Here is a 16,056-nt window from a genome sequence, read left to right as displayed (position 1 = left end):
AAATTGGTCTGTGTTGCTAATTTTCCGGTTCTTACAATGGTTAAGACCTTCATAGAATTTTTGGTGTGTACAATTGGTACAACTATAGTTAGTAGACAATAATTTACCTATATACAATAGCCATCCAAGCGTATTATAATAATATTCGTTATCATTTTATATACAAGTACATATTATTTAAATTCACATTCCTAAGCAATATGTCATTCGGAGTACTTCAATTTATTAAAATCCAATACCAAATATCACATATTCAGCACATGTATGAATGTGTAGTCTCACAAGCTATACAATTTTAAAAGAGATCATTATAATGCATAAAGGTTTCATTACTTTTCCAGTTTTTAAAAAGGTAAAAAGACCTTCATGCATTTTTTAGTGTAAGCAATTAGCACGACTATAGTTAGTAGACAATAGCCATCTAAGCAAATTTACTCAATACGTAGGTTACATAATACGATAGGGTTATTGGTTATTATTACTTTTTTTTAAGCAACAATATTTCCTTTTTTTCTGATCCATCGCACGTCTCGAGCTTGAGCATATCCATCAGATGCACTAGGTCAAGTTTAATATTTTTAAAAACAAAAAAATATATCATGTAAAATATAATATAATATGAAAATAAAAAAATATTGTACCTAGTATTTTCGTATTGAAGATAATCGATTCAATTCAATAGCTGAGTTATAAGATAAAATAAATGTAAATACAGTTAGATGTATAATTAGTTATTGCTAATTTTAGACTTTAGTCGTAGGTAGATCATTTTTCGAAGTGATCTATAGCCAAAACTTGACTATTCAAAAATGTTCTACCCACTTAGGCACAATTAAGTGAGATTTAGAGGGACTAAGCCACTTTATATACTATAATTATTAAAATGAACCCCACCAAGAAGTTTTGCAAAAATCCAGTTATTAATTCAACTTAAATTATACTTTTTTTTGAAAACTATTTTTTATTTAAATGTAAAATAAAAGTTTAAGAAATGCAAAATGAAATTACCGTATTTTACGTTTACAAACATAACGGTCCCAGAATTATAATATCTACTATGGATTATAAAATGAAAAATTATGGGAAAATAGGTACAGTATTCAAGAATCACAATGCACACGACCATTGTATTATATTAAATATACCTACAATATGGAGTCATACATTTAACATGTAAGATACTTATTATTTCAGAGAACACATAATATGCTTATGAAAATATTCGTGATCGTTTTATATACAAGTACATGTTATTTAAATTCACATTCCTAAGCAATATGTCATTCGGAGTACTTCAATTTATTAAAATCCAATACCGGACTAGTAGGATATGTGTATAAGTTTTAAGTATTTATAGTTTAGACCCACGGAGTAGTGGACTAACATTTAGTGTGGTAAGTACAGATGTACCACACCATTTCGATCTTAAGTAACTTAAATTTTGACAATAGTTTATGACACACAAAATAAATAATCATATTTATACTATGATATTATTACCACATTAGTCTTAAGTTTTAAATTATTTTTAAGTATTAAAAAAAACCAAACCAAGTTCCACCTCAAATGCAGATAGGATATTAGATTTAAAATAACATTATTTATATATCGGTTCCATTACCGCAATAATACTATCTCATTAGTATGGCAATATTTGGTAATAATGATAGATTATCATTTTATGTTGGGTATAGTTTTAAAGTAAGTAATAATATTAAAGTAATTAGAACCAAAATATTATAAAAAATTATATAAGATTCCACAAAAAATAAATGAAGATGACAAATAGAGATTATATTATATTATATTATATTTTATTGCCTAAATATTGCCCATTATTATTAAATAGACGCGCTCTGTAACTTCGCTTTACGTTATTACCTACTCGTTAATATAATATTATACTCCGGCCCACGCGAGAGGATTACAGTCGTCTGACAAAAACCCGTCCTATTCCGAACAGCGCTGCTGTTCGGTGCCGGTCGAAATCGGTTTGCATGCTCGAAATGGTCTTTCATGCCCCGTATTATACTTTAGTCTCAATACATACCAGGACCCCATGCATCCCTGCTCGTCCGATTGCTTGCATTCCTCGGCATGCCGACTGCACCGGTCAAAATCGGTTTGTATGCTCGAAACGGTAATGTTGTTTCGTGCCCCGTATTATACTTAAGTCTCGATACATACCAGGACCCCATACATCGTCAGTATCGCAAACCGTGGTTAAAAATCGTAAGTTAAACACTCTGAGAAGAATTAGTCGCAAATAACCACCAACATATTAATATCATCGACACGACGACACACAAATACAATTATATAAATACTACCTTTATAAATTATACAAACAGTGCTATAAGCAGATGTATATGAATTAATTCATTTGAAATCTTATATTTTGCACCATAATTTTATAAAGATCAATTTTTTGATAAGTGGTTGTCATGTGACATAAGTGTAGCGCTACTAGATATTTTCAACTTCGAAGAGAATTTATGAATCAAAATTAATAAATAATAATTAAAATATATTAATAAGTAACCACTAATCTATACTAATATATATAGAAGAAAAACTGTTCGTTTGTTAGGGGTAATCTCTGGAACTACTTAACCGATTTTAAAAATTAGTTCACCATTAGAAGGAACACTGTCCCATGGATCTATAGGCCCTTAATTTTTTTTTTAATGAAAATTTAATCATTTTTTATAGAACATGGACAAATAATAATAATTTTTTTGTTTATTATAGGGTTTCTATTGGCTACAACAAATAAAAAAGTTATTATGATTGATTATTATATTACATTTATTTATTATTTTATTTATATTATTATGAAGAAGAAGTAAATTAGCAATTGTTTATTAGGTTCCAATTAAAAAAATTCTTACACCTATACAAAGCTAAAAATGGGTAATTAAAATGGGTAAATCCACGGGAATTTGTCACCGGAAGTTTTGAAAAACTGATATGCTGAGTATTAAATGACGGACTGAACACAAATTTTGAATCATTATAGAATTGGTATTTCGAGCAGGCAACGAAGAGCATGGGGTCTGCTAGTTGTAGAAAAAAAATGGTTAGAAATTAAAAATATCTGTAACCAGCCCGAAACATAATTATGTTAAAATAACAATAATTTTTGAATTTTCAAAAATAATAGTGTGGGCCAGCTAAAATAATTGTCTTCTATCATATGTACAACGCGAGCGACTACTGTGCAACACTACTAATTAAGTGCTAAAAAACAAAAATAATTATCAGTTACGAGCTACGGCTAGCCCAAAAACCACGGGCGGCGACGAGATTATATTATAATAATTGCCTAGACAGTTTACGTCTTATGTCGCTGTTTAGTCCCGTATATACCAAGAACTCATATGGACAATTGACGAAGCTTACGACGTGATATCGTCCATGTACCATGTACCATGATCTCTCATGGCCCATCCGACAACTGTTCACGCGCCGCCACCGTGTCAATAAAAAAGTAAACCTGCAGATAACTAATACACTCTATAATATTATTTATATAGGTATTATAAAGAGTACGCAAATCATACGAATTTCATGAATAAGGTGACAGAGTGGCGATTAAGTATAAATATTTACGTTTTATTGTAGATGTATTCTTTTTGACTGAGCATAACAATAGTATAATGTGTTAACGTTAAGAGAACTCAGACTTTTTAAGGGGTTTTGTATAGGCAATTTTCAATTTTATTTAAAAGTATAATGTCTGTGTTATTGTTTTTCTATTCTCAACATCACTTCCACGAAAAAAATTAATAAGTTAGAAAAACACATACATAATAGATTATCAACGTTCAGGTTGTGCCCGATATATACTTTCCCGTACATAACAATTTGACACGTGTGTATCATCGTACCTCGGAATAAAATAACATAATAAATGCCTCATTTCATATAGTGTATTAGGTATTTAATAATAATACAGTTTTATAATCTTTTCCCTATTTGCTTTTATTATGCTCATGATATCGTTTCGTACTTCCTGTAATTATTATGGGCCAGCGGGCCTCGGGCATTCGTATGACATTTTGGGCTCTACCGGTAATGTGTTGTAGCCGGATCCAGCCAGCGTTGATAGTGGTTACATGTCATACTTAAATAGTTAAATAGCAAATTGAGATATGCGTATTGCGTACATACTGGGTTTCACCAACGCGTTAAAGTAATGCCTACCACAAAACCGTAATAATAGTGAAATACTGTTTTTTTTTTTTAAATATAAAGTACTAAACACCTACTAAAATAGTACTAAAATAAACACCATTGTAAAACCACTAGCTTCCTTGCTCCGCTCAGCATCTAAAAAAATTAAACTTGATAGCTATAAACTGAAAAATTACGAAATAAATATTGCTGTAATTTATCAATGAATTGTCTCCAAGCATGATTATTTACTCGATCACTTTCGGTGACCAGATGTGGCTATACAGAGTTATAACTACTTATATAACTGTGTCCTAGTTAGATCCCGTAAAAAAACTGCTAACTTAATGGTTCCTGGTTTTTTTTTTTTTGGTACTTACTACACTAGTAATAAGTTGGGTCCTGCATTATTTTAGTCCTATTTAATCAGACTTAGAATTGTCTATGATCTATTTAGACTAAAAGTTTCTTTGCTATTTAAAATAATAATTATTAAAATTTTACAAATTATGATACAATAAAAATACAGAGACAATACCAAGAGAACATTTTGAAAATGTTAAAAATAAAAATAAAATACTATTTAAACCACTTTTTGTGTTGGTAAAAGTGTGTACGACATTAATTCTAGGAATTGGACCTAAATTTGTATTATAACATAATTTGTAAAATTCTAATAATTTATACTTTTATTAAAAAAGAAACAAAAAAACCATAAAAAACATTTTTAACCACACCTTATTGGTTTAAATAGATTAGAGACAGTCCTAACTCCTAAGTCTATTAAAATGGGAAAAAAATAGAATGTTAGTATAGTGTAGTACACTAGTAATAACCGTACTAACTAAAAATAAGTGTAATAGGTACCCAAAATAATAAAATTGTGGACTCAACTAGTGTAGAACCTGAAAAAATGTAGTACCTAAGACCCAATTGTTAACAATTACCACTTTTTTTTTGTTTCTAAGACTACTAGGAATTTTCTATTTTTACCTCATAATAATACCAACCCAACTAAATTCACCGAATGTTGATTACAGACAGAATCTTAAAAATAGTTCTAATGTATTATTGGATAAGCATTGAAAAATATGTTAATTTGGTTGCCTATCTAGCACCAAATGATACCGGAATTTGATTTGATTATAAACTAATAATAATAATACAGAATATATTTTACACCCACGAGCGGTGGCGTTCTCAGAAATGTTGAATGGGACAATATGGTGGGGGGGGGGGGGATCGTGGATAATATCTAGGAACGTAGAGTCGTAGAGGGACTATCTGAGCACTTAAAAACAATACGGCGGATGGGGGTTTAACCATAGATATTAAAGAATATAATAGTAACAATATAGAGGGTTATTACTAAGTATATTTTATGATATTATTGTGTATTAAGTAATTTATATATTGACCTATTTACGTGGAACCTTGTTTTTAATTTTTAATTTTTAACTAAAAAAGTTGAACATTTGATACATTTTTAACTACAAAATAATTATAAAATTTGAAATTTGAAAATGTTGTCTAAATTTGAACTTTAAATGCTTATAAATAAAAATCGTGTCTAGGTATTTTTAATATCAACTGCTATTGTAAAAATATATCAGAGGTCTGGCATTAAATTTTCACACTTTTTTGCCCAACAAATAAAATTAAAAACTGACAATGTCCATAAGCAGCTCAAAAAAAAGTCAAAATATTTTTAAAATTGTATGGTGTATAGCAAATGAAAAAATAAACATTCAGAAAAATGTTCATGTATTTACAGTTATTTGTTTTTGAATAACAATAAAATAACAAAATCGCTATATAAGAAATCGAGTAAATATCCAATATCATAACTTCAAACGCTCGTAAAAATTTAATTTGACTTTTTTATAGACATTTTTTTTTTTTGTTAAAGGTAGATAATCTTATAAGGAATCTTGTATTACATTTTAAAATCTTAGATTTGAAAAGAAAAATTTTTATGAATTCTTAACTCAAAATAATTAGGTAATTTTCATGATTTTTCATATTTTGTCAATTTTTGAACTTTAAATGCTTATAAAAAAAAAACTGTGACTAAGGATTTTTAATATTTTTCAAATGTCATTGTCAAAATATGGTAGGAGCCTTGTATTGAATTTTCAAACTTTTTTACCCTACTAATAAAGTTTTATTGACATCCTTAGAAAAAAAGACTAATAAAATTGGAAACTGAAAATGTTCTTAAACAGTTCAAAATAAATTAAAATATTTTTAAAAATTTATCCTGTATAGGAAATGTAAATATAAACAACCGGTGAAAATTTCATGTGTATATGTTTATTTGTTTTAAAGTTACAGCAAAAACCAAAATCGCTTTTGTCAAAAACCGATTTTGCGTAAAAATTCCCGTTTTTCCTTAATTTTTATGTTGTTTTTCCTGGCGCTTTTGAAAACAATTGAGAATTTTAAAATTTGACCTTCTGAATGCACCAACTAGACTCACTTTCTCATCGAACAAGATACTGTTGAAGAAAATCGAAGCCTTTTTACTGCCCCAAACTGTGATAACAGACACAAAAATAAATAAATAAAAATAAAAAAACACACACCATTGTGAAATCAATACATTCATCGCTCCGCTCAGAATCTAATATTATAAACTTTAAATTATTTTTTGTCCTGCCTGTACCGAAAGTTTAGTTGTCGATGACGGTTAGGTTAGTATACCAAAAGTATCGGTTGCTAAATTAAAAATCCCCAAGAGTACTGAGCTCAGATATCACGCGTATCCTCTGAACAAACAGACACTAAAATCTATACTACGGTCCTTATAAAACATAAACTTTTGGTGACATCTTATATAGTTATATTCATATTATAACCTCCATGCATGACGCTTAAAATAAATAAAACCAAGTCGTTTCTTTCATGAAATACCTATTGTTTTTGTAGATAGTCTGGTTGTTGCATAGATCCCAGCCTGAATTACCTTTGCCGTGATGGTGCGATCAATGAACGCAGAGGTGTGACAAAAAACAGTATGTGTGGCTCGTGCGGGAAGGCAATTTCAGTCTTGGACGAAATGCGGCCTTTCCCGATAGCTCACTTCCCGCCCACGCCACACAGTATACTATAATACTAACTTATGGTCTTATAGCAAAAGCAAAATCGGAAAATTTCACACAACCAGTGGACATTTCCAATTTTTATGTTTCAGATCTCTGTAGATTATATGACTAGAATATAATGCTTCAACGACACATTTAGTGTAATAACGTGTGTTAGACATAAACACATCCTTGATATCTGTAATTAGTTGTATAACACATTATACAACAGTACAGTACCTACAGTAATTGTGTAATATATAATGAGACTAAATTATTAAACAATTTATGTTAAGCGCAATAAACCCATAGATATCGTCAATTAAACTGATCATTACAAGTTACTTGAGATAATATTAGTATTAGTATTATTTTATAGGTACAAAATATTACTACTAGTCATCATTAAACCCATACATAGCGCTGCATACATACCATTATAATTATATGTACAAATGTAGCAATTCGGTAAAGAATCATATTTGTTTAACATATTTTAAACATTTAAGTTATATATAGGTAGTTTAACTGTCTGGGGGCTACTATGAAAAATTTCTCAAAACGCACCGAATGATTGACTTGTTTTTCTACTTCAAATTATTATAATTATCAATAAAGACTATTATATGTAATTTTAACAATAATCAGTACTAAATATCGATATGAACGATATGGTTATTGGTATTATTACTATTTTTTTAGCAACAAATAACTTGCATTATTTTTCTATTTACAATAGTTATTATTTATAATAACACATCAAGATAATATATAATGTGTAAGAATAAACGCTTAGTACATTTATACAGATTCGTGTTATTGACATAAAATATTTTAATTACATATCTTAAATTGAACATAATATTAATATGTTCTGCGGTGCTACCTACTAAGTTCAACTAGTAAAAGGTGGATAAGTGGATGTCGCTCTGCTGTACAGTAGGTTACATGTGGGTCACTGTAATGGATGGTGTTAAATTTAAATTCAATGATATAATATCATTGTATAAGAAAAACGATTCTGAGCGAAAACGGTCAGTCAGCCTATGATATTACCAAGTATATTTGATGATATTAATGTGAATAAAGTAATTTATATATAACCTATTTACGTGGAGCCTTGTTTTAAATTTTCAATCCTTAGCCATAAAAGTTAAACATTTTATACATTTTTAACCACAAAATAATTTATAAATTATAAATTTGATAAATGTTGCCAAAATTTGAACTTTAATGCTTATAAAAAAAAATTGTGCCTATGTATTTTTAATATTTTTTAATTACTATTAGAATGATATATCAGGAGCCTTATATTAAATTTTCACGCTTTTTTACTCAACAGATAAAATTTTATTGATATTTATAGAAAAAAAAAAACTAAAAAAATTGAAAACTAACAATGTCCGTAAACAGCTCAAAAAGAGTCAAAATATTTTGTAAATTTTATGGTGTATAGAAAATGCTAATATAAACATTCAGTCAAAATTTCATGTCCCTACGGTTATTTGTTTTAGAGTTACACCAAAAACCAAAATCTAATTTCTCGAAAACAGATTTTGCGTAAAAATTCCCGTTTTTCCTTAATTTTTCTTTTGTTTTTCACGTCGCTTGTGAAAACTACTGGGAAGTTATCTAGAAAAAAAAACAAAAAGTAAAAATCAATGCTATTTTAGGGGATGAAATGTTAATTACTTGCGGAGTACTCTCAAGGGAGTGTTTTATGTCCTACTCTTTTTATATTATATATTAATAGTATATGTGATCTTGATATCAATTGGCAAGTCGTAACGTATGCAGATGATACTTGTTTACTTTTTTCTGGTGATACTTGGGATGACGTGCGAACCAATGCTACACTCGGTTTCAAAAAAGTATAAGGTTACTTGAATCAAAGACAACTTTTAATTAATTATAATGAAACAAGTTTTATTAATTTCTCTATTCTTAAGGATGAAAATAACTTTGAACATTTAGAAATACACAATTGTGGGAATGAACCTTGTGGTGAGTTAAATTGTCAAAGTATTTTCAGAGTGTCGTGTACGGTGTACTTGATATCTAGGATTAATAATCGATAAGAACTTGAGGTGGAATCTACACGTGAGTAACATTGTGTCACGACTACGAACTGTGTCATTCAAATTTTATAAATTAAGAAATTTTTTACCAATTCATACTTTACGAATAATTTATCTTGCTTATATCAAACAATATTACAATACGGACTGTTGGTCTGAGGAGGTACAGCTAAAAACGTACTGCGGACACTAATAATAGTTAGGATCTGTCTTAGTAAGATAAGCCTAGAAAGATCAACAATAGAACATTTTAATCTATTCAATGTTTTACCACTAGAAAAACTGTACAAAAAAATAGCTATATTTTTCATAATTAAAAATTATAATCTATGGGTGGACGTAGTTAACATGTATGATAAAAGAGAAAATAGAGCATATGATGCTAAAATACCTTTTACTAAAAAATCTTTCAGACAAAAATTTGTTAATTACCTTAGTCTTACGTATTTCAACTCACTGCCAATTAACATTAAAATAAGTATGTACGCTAACTCCAGGAATCTTAAAAAGTCAAATCTCATAAAATTGATTGTTAACTGGTTAGACACTCTATTAGACTAGTGTTTTATGTATATTATATATTTATTATTATTATTATTTTGTTATATACAAAAACTTTAACATTGTTTAATTTTTTAATTTATTTGATTTTAATTTATATTTGATCGATTATTAAATTAATTACTAGATTTTGTCACTCTCTACTATCATCACAAGCTTGCTTATACAGATGGTAGATAGATTCATCTTATTATATTATTGTAAACTTGTTCTTTTCAGCTATGTATAATTTATAAAAAATAAATTTAAAAAAAAAAAAAAACTTTAATAATATAATTATAAAACTGATCATCTGATTTTCATTTTCTGGGCATATTGTAGATTCGGTTTACATACAAAAACAACTAGAAGAATTCGTCAGTATCGCTAATTCTCCAGTTTTTAAAAAGCTAAAGGACCTTCATAGATTTATTGGTTTGTGCAATTGGTACAACTCATAGCTTAAGCTGAGGGGGGCAAGAGTGGGAAACTGCCCCTGCTCCCTTCAAAAATTTAACGAGGCGATGCCCCCCTTGGTATTTTGTAAATTAATTTGAAAAATATTATCAAAAAGGCATTTTAGATTTGTAACAATTATTTTTTTAAGAAAACTGAAAAGTACAATATTTTAAAAAGATAATCTATAGAAAAAAAACTTCGGGTAATGCGCAAATGTTATTAAAATAAAAATATTTAATGTATTGTGTAACGTAATTGAGTTTTTTATTGAAAGTAATTTACCCAACACTGGATAGTTGTAATTTCTGATGATCAAGCCATGATAAGGGGAGGAAGACCCTAGGCCAACACGCGCTGTAACTTTGCTTTACGGCCCACGCGAGAAGATTACAGTCGTCCGACGACAACTCGTCCTATTCCGGACAGCGCTGCTGTTCGGCGCCGGTCGAAATCGGTTTGCATGCTCGAAACGGTAATGTTCTTTCGTTCCCCCGTATTATAGTTTAGTTTCGATACATACCAGGACCCCATGCATACCCTGCTCTTACGATTCCTTGCATTCCTCGGCATGCCGACTGCACCGGTCAAAATCGTTACTATACTACGGCCCACGCGAGAATATTACAGTCGTCCGACGATAACTCGTCCTATTCCGGACAGCGCTGCTGTTCGGCGCCGGTCGAAATCGGTTTGCATGCTCGAAACGGTAATGTTCTTTTGTTCCCCTGTATTATACTTTAGTCTCAATACATACCAGGACCCCATGCATCCCTGCTCGTCCGATTGCTTGCATTCCTCGGCATGCCGACAGCACCGGTCAAAATCGGTTTGTATGCTCGAAACTGCAATGTTCTCCTTGCGGCTGGAAACCAGGACCCCATGTAGACGATGCCGTGGTTCGTTTAAACCGCATAGTCGCGCGTAGTCAGTATCGCGATCCGTGGTTAAAAATCATAAATAAAAGACTATAAAAAAAATTTGTCGCAAAGACCCACCAACATATTACATACATACATATTACATACATACTATTATTCATATTAATATTATCGACACGACGACCCACCAATACAATTAATATTGACATTCAACATTTAAATATTATAAAATCTATATCTCTCAATCAATAGCAAACGAGTAAAATACAAAGTTCACACGCACACGTAATACCTGTGGTGAAATATTAAACTGTCTGGTCATACCAAATTCTCCACCATATTTTGTACGGTTACCACAATAATAATAAATTATCGTCGATAATAATAGAATAAAAAATATTATTATTTTCATTTATAACGTTATTGTATTGTTCTAAATGTGATAAAAAAAACCCATTTCCGAAGTCCACAAGCACACATAATATCTGTGGTGAAATATTAAACTGTCTACTTATAATTACTTTTTTTTAGCAACAAATAACTTGCAATTTTTCCCTATTTACAATAATTATTATTTATGATAACAGACATAGAAATATAATGTGAGGTTAATCAACAAATATAAAAAGTAATAATAAATAAATATAGCAAAATTTCATTTAAATTGGTCTCTTTTTTTCTTTTGCTTCTCCATCGGACGCACTAGGTACCAGGATCGCAGGATGATGCTAGTCGCTTCTCCTTGCACGGTTTCGGCGGCAATGCCCCTAACCAGCGTAAACATCTTTTTAACGCGTCCATCCATCGGAAGTCATGTAGTTCAACTGTCTGAGGGGTACTATTAAAATAATAAACGGCAAACAATTCTCATAACGTCACCGAATGATTGACTTTTTTGTCTACAGCAAATTTATATAATTAAATATTAACAATAAACACTAGGTAGGTAATTTGATCAATAATCAGTATTTTGAAACATTTAATGAAACATTTGATTATATTCAATTAGAATTTAAACACTTATGTTATAGGTTTCTAACTAATAAACTTATACCAAAATAACAAATTACAATTAATATAGCTTCAAACGACCATAGTATGTTCAACAGTATAGTTCTCAAAACTCATGAATATCATTACATAAATTGAACATTACAAGTTACTTAAGAGTAAATTTGTTTAATGCAATGAACGTTAAAAAATAAATTTAATAATTAAAGATGAGATACATTTATGAGATTAACATTGAACTGTGACATCTCGTCCTCTTTAGTTTTCTCCGAGTTTTGAAAACTAATAAAATGTTTTATTTGAAAGACTGAGCCAATATGATGTGACTTGCTATGCTGCTACCGCGAAAAATATAGTCAGTTAAATTATGTGGAATTTATAAATACAAAATAATACTACTAGTCATCATTAGGTACATAAAGTTATACCATTATTATATGTACATATTTAGCAGTTCAGTATGGAATCAAATTTTCTTAACATTTAAACATTTAATTTATGCACTGTCTGCACTTTGCAGGCTACTATTAAAATATTAAACGACAAACATGTCTCATAATGCCACGAACGATTGACTTTTTGTCTGCATCAAATTAATATAATTAACAACAAAAACTATTATAGGTAACTTGAACAATAAACAGTTTTTTTTCTACAACAAAAACATAACATGAACGGTTATAAAGTTTTTATATATAATTTTTATGAACTTCGTTTAAATTAAAATTTATATAAATTATTACAATTTGCTTACAACAATTAATATATTATTATGGTTGGATTTCTAAAATATTCTTTAATGTTTATGGTATGGTGTAGGCTGTAATAAAACCATTGACATATTAAAGGACAACTTTACTGTAACTTGTTATTGAATACGCGTCCGCTTAATGAGAAGTAGAATGAACCAAGTTCAACATTGTAATTTTTCAAGAAAATCAAAAAACCGTTTTTCAACTATTTTTATTTTTTTTCTTAATGTTTTGAGTATATTCAATTTAATGATTACCATTTTACAAATTATGATACAATAAAAATACAGAGACAATACCAAGAGAACATTTTGAAAATATTAAAAATAAAAATAAAATACTATTTAAACCACTTTTTGTGTTGGTAAAAGTGTGTACGACATTAATTCTAGGAATTGGACCTAAATTTGTATTATAACATAATTTGTAAAATTCTAATAATTTATACTTTTATTAAAAAAGAAACAAAAAAACCATTAAAAAACATTTTTAACCACACCTTATTGGTTTAAATAGATTAGAGACAGTCCTAACTCCTAAGTCTATTAAAATGGGAAAAAAATAGAATGTTAGTATAGTGTAGTACACTAGTAATAACCGTACTAACTAAAAATAAGTGTAATAGGTACCCAAAATAATAAAATTGTGGACTCAACTAGTGTAGAACCTGAAAAAATGTAGTACCTAAGACCCAATTGTTAAAAATTACCACTTTTTTTTTGTTTCTAAGACTACTAGGAATTTTCTATTTTTACCTCATAATAATACCAACCCAACTAAATTCACCGAATGTTGATGACAGACAGAATCTTAAAAATAGTTCTAATGTATTATTGGATAAGCATTGAAAAATATGTTAATTTTTTTGCCTATCTAGCACCAAATGATACCGGAATTTGATTTGATTATAAACTAATAATAATAATACAGAATATATTTTACACCCACGAGCGGTGGCGTTCTCAGAAATGTTGAATGGGACAATATGGTGGGGGGGGGGGATCGTGGATATTATCTAGGAACGTAGAGTCGTAGAGGGACTATCTGAGCACTTAAAAACAATACGGCGGATGGGGGTTTAACCATAGATATTAAAGAATATAATAGTAACAATATAGAGGGTTATTACTAAGTATATTTTATGATATTATTGTGTATTAAGTAATTTATATATTGACCTATTTACGTGGAACCTTGTTTTTAATTTTTAATTTTTAACTAAAAAAGTTGAACATTTGATACATTTTTAACTACAAAATAATTATAAAATTTGAAATTTGAAAATGTTGTCTAAATTTGAACTTTAAATGCTTATAAATAAAAATCGTGTCTAGGTATTTTTAATATCAACTGCTATTGTAAAAATATATCAGAGGTCTGGCATTAAATTTTCACACTTTTTTGCCCAACAAATAAAATTAAAAACTGACAATGTCCATAAGCAGCTCAAAAAAAAGTCAAAATATTTTTAAAATTGTATGGTGTATAGCAAATGAAAAAATAAACATTCAGAAAAATGTTCATGTATTTACAGTTATTTGTTTTTGAATAACAATAAAATAACAAAATCGCTATATAAGAAATCGAGTAAATATCCAATATCATAACTTCAAACGCTCGTAAAAATTTAATTTGACTTTTTTATAGACATTTTTTTTTTTTGTTAAAGGTAGATAATCTTATAAGGAATCTTGTATTACATTTTAAAATCTTAGATTTGAAAAGAAAAATTTTTATGAATTCTTAACTCAAAATAATTAGGTAATTTTCATGATTTTTCATATTTTGTCAATTTTTGAACTTTAAATGCTTATAAAAAAAAACTGTGACTAAGGATTTTTAATATTTTTCAAATGTCATTGTCAAAATATGGTAGGAGCCTTGTATTGAATTTTCAAACTTTTTTACCCTACTAATAAAGTTTTATTGACATCCTTAGAAAAAAAGACTAATAAAATTGGAAACTGAAAATGTTCTTAAACAGTTCAAAATAAATTAAAATATTTTTAAAAATTTATCCTGTATAGGAAATGTAAATATAAACAACCGGTGAAAATTTCATGTGTATATGTTTATTTGTTTTAAAGTTACAGCAAAAACCAAAATCGCTTTTGTCAAAAACCGATTTTGCGTAAAAATTCCCGTTTTTCCTTAATTTTTATGTTGTTTTTCCTGGCGCTTTTGAAAACAATTGAGAATTTTAAAATTTGACCTTCTGAATGCACCAACTAGACTCACTTTCTCATCGAACAAGATACTGTTGAAGAAAATCGAAGCCTTTTTACTGCCCCAAACTGTGATAACAGACACAAAAATAAATAAATAAAAATAAAAAAACACACACCATTGTGAAATCAATACATTCATCGCTCCGCTCAGAATCTAATATTATAAACTTTAAATTATTTTTTGTCCTGCCTGTACCGAAAGTTTAGTTGTCGATGACGGTTAGGTTAGTATACCAAAAGTATCGGTTGCTAAATTAAAAATCCCCAAGAGTACTGAGCTCAGATATCACGCGTATCCTCTGAACAAACAGACACTAAAATCTATACTACGGTCCTTATAAAACATAAACTTTTGGTGACATCTTATATAGTTATATTCATATTATAACCTCCATGCATGACGCTTAAAATAAATAAAACCAAGTCGTTTCTTTCATGAAATACCTATTGTTTTTGTAGATAGTCTGGTTGTTGCATAGATCCCAGCCTGAATTACCTTTGCCGTGATGGTGCGATCAATGAACGCAGAGGTGTGACAAAAAACAGTATGTGTGGCTCGTGCGGGAAGGCAATTTCAGTCTTGGACGAAATGCGGCCTTTCCCGATAGCTCACTTCCCGCCCACGCCACACAGTATACTATAATACTAACTTATGGTCTTATAGCAAAAGCAAAATCGGAAAATTTCACACAACCAGTGGACATTTCCAATTTTTATGTTTCAGATCTCTGTAGATTATATGACTAGAATATAATGCTTCAACGACACATTTAGTGTAATAACGTGTGTTAGACATAAACACATCCTTGATATCTGTAATTAGTTGTATAACACATTATACAACAGTACAG

This window comes from Metopolophium dirhodum, chromosome 1 (genome assembly GCF_019925205.1).
Source record: "Metopolophium dirhodum isolate CAU chromosome 1, ASM1992520v1, whole genome shotgun sequence".
NCBI classification, from domain to species: Eukaryota; Metazoa; Arthropoda; class Insecta; order Hemiptera; family Aphididae; genus Metopolophium; species Metopolophium dirhodum.
This window is presented reverse-complemented; position numbering follows the sequence as displayed.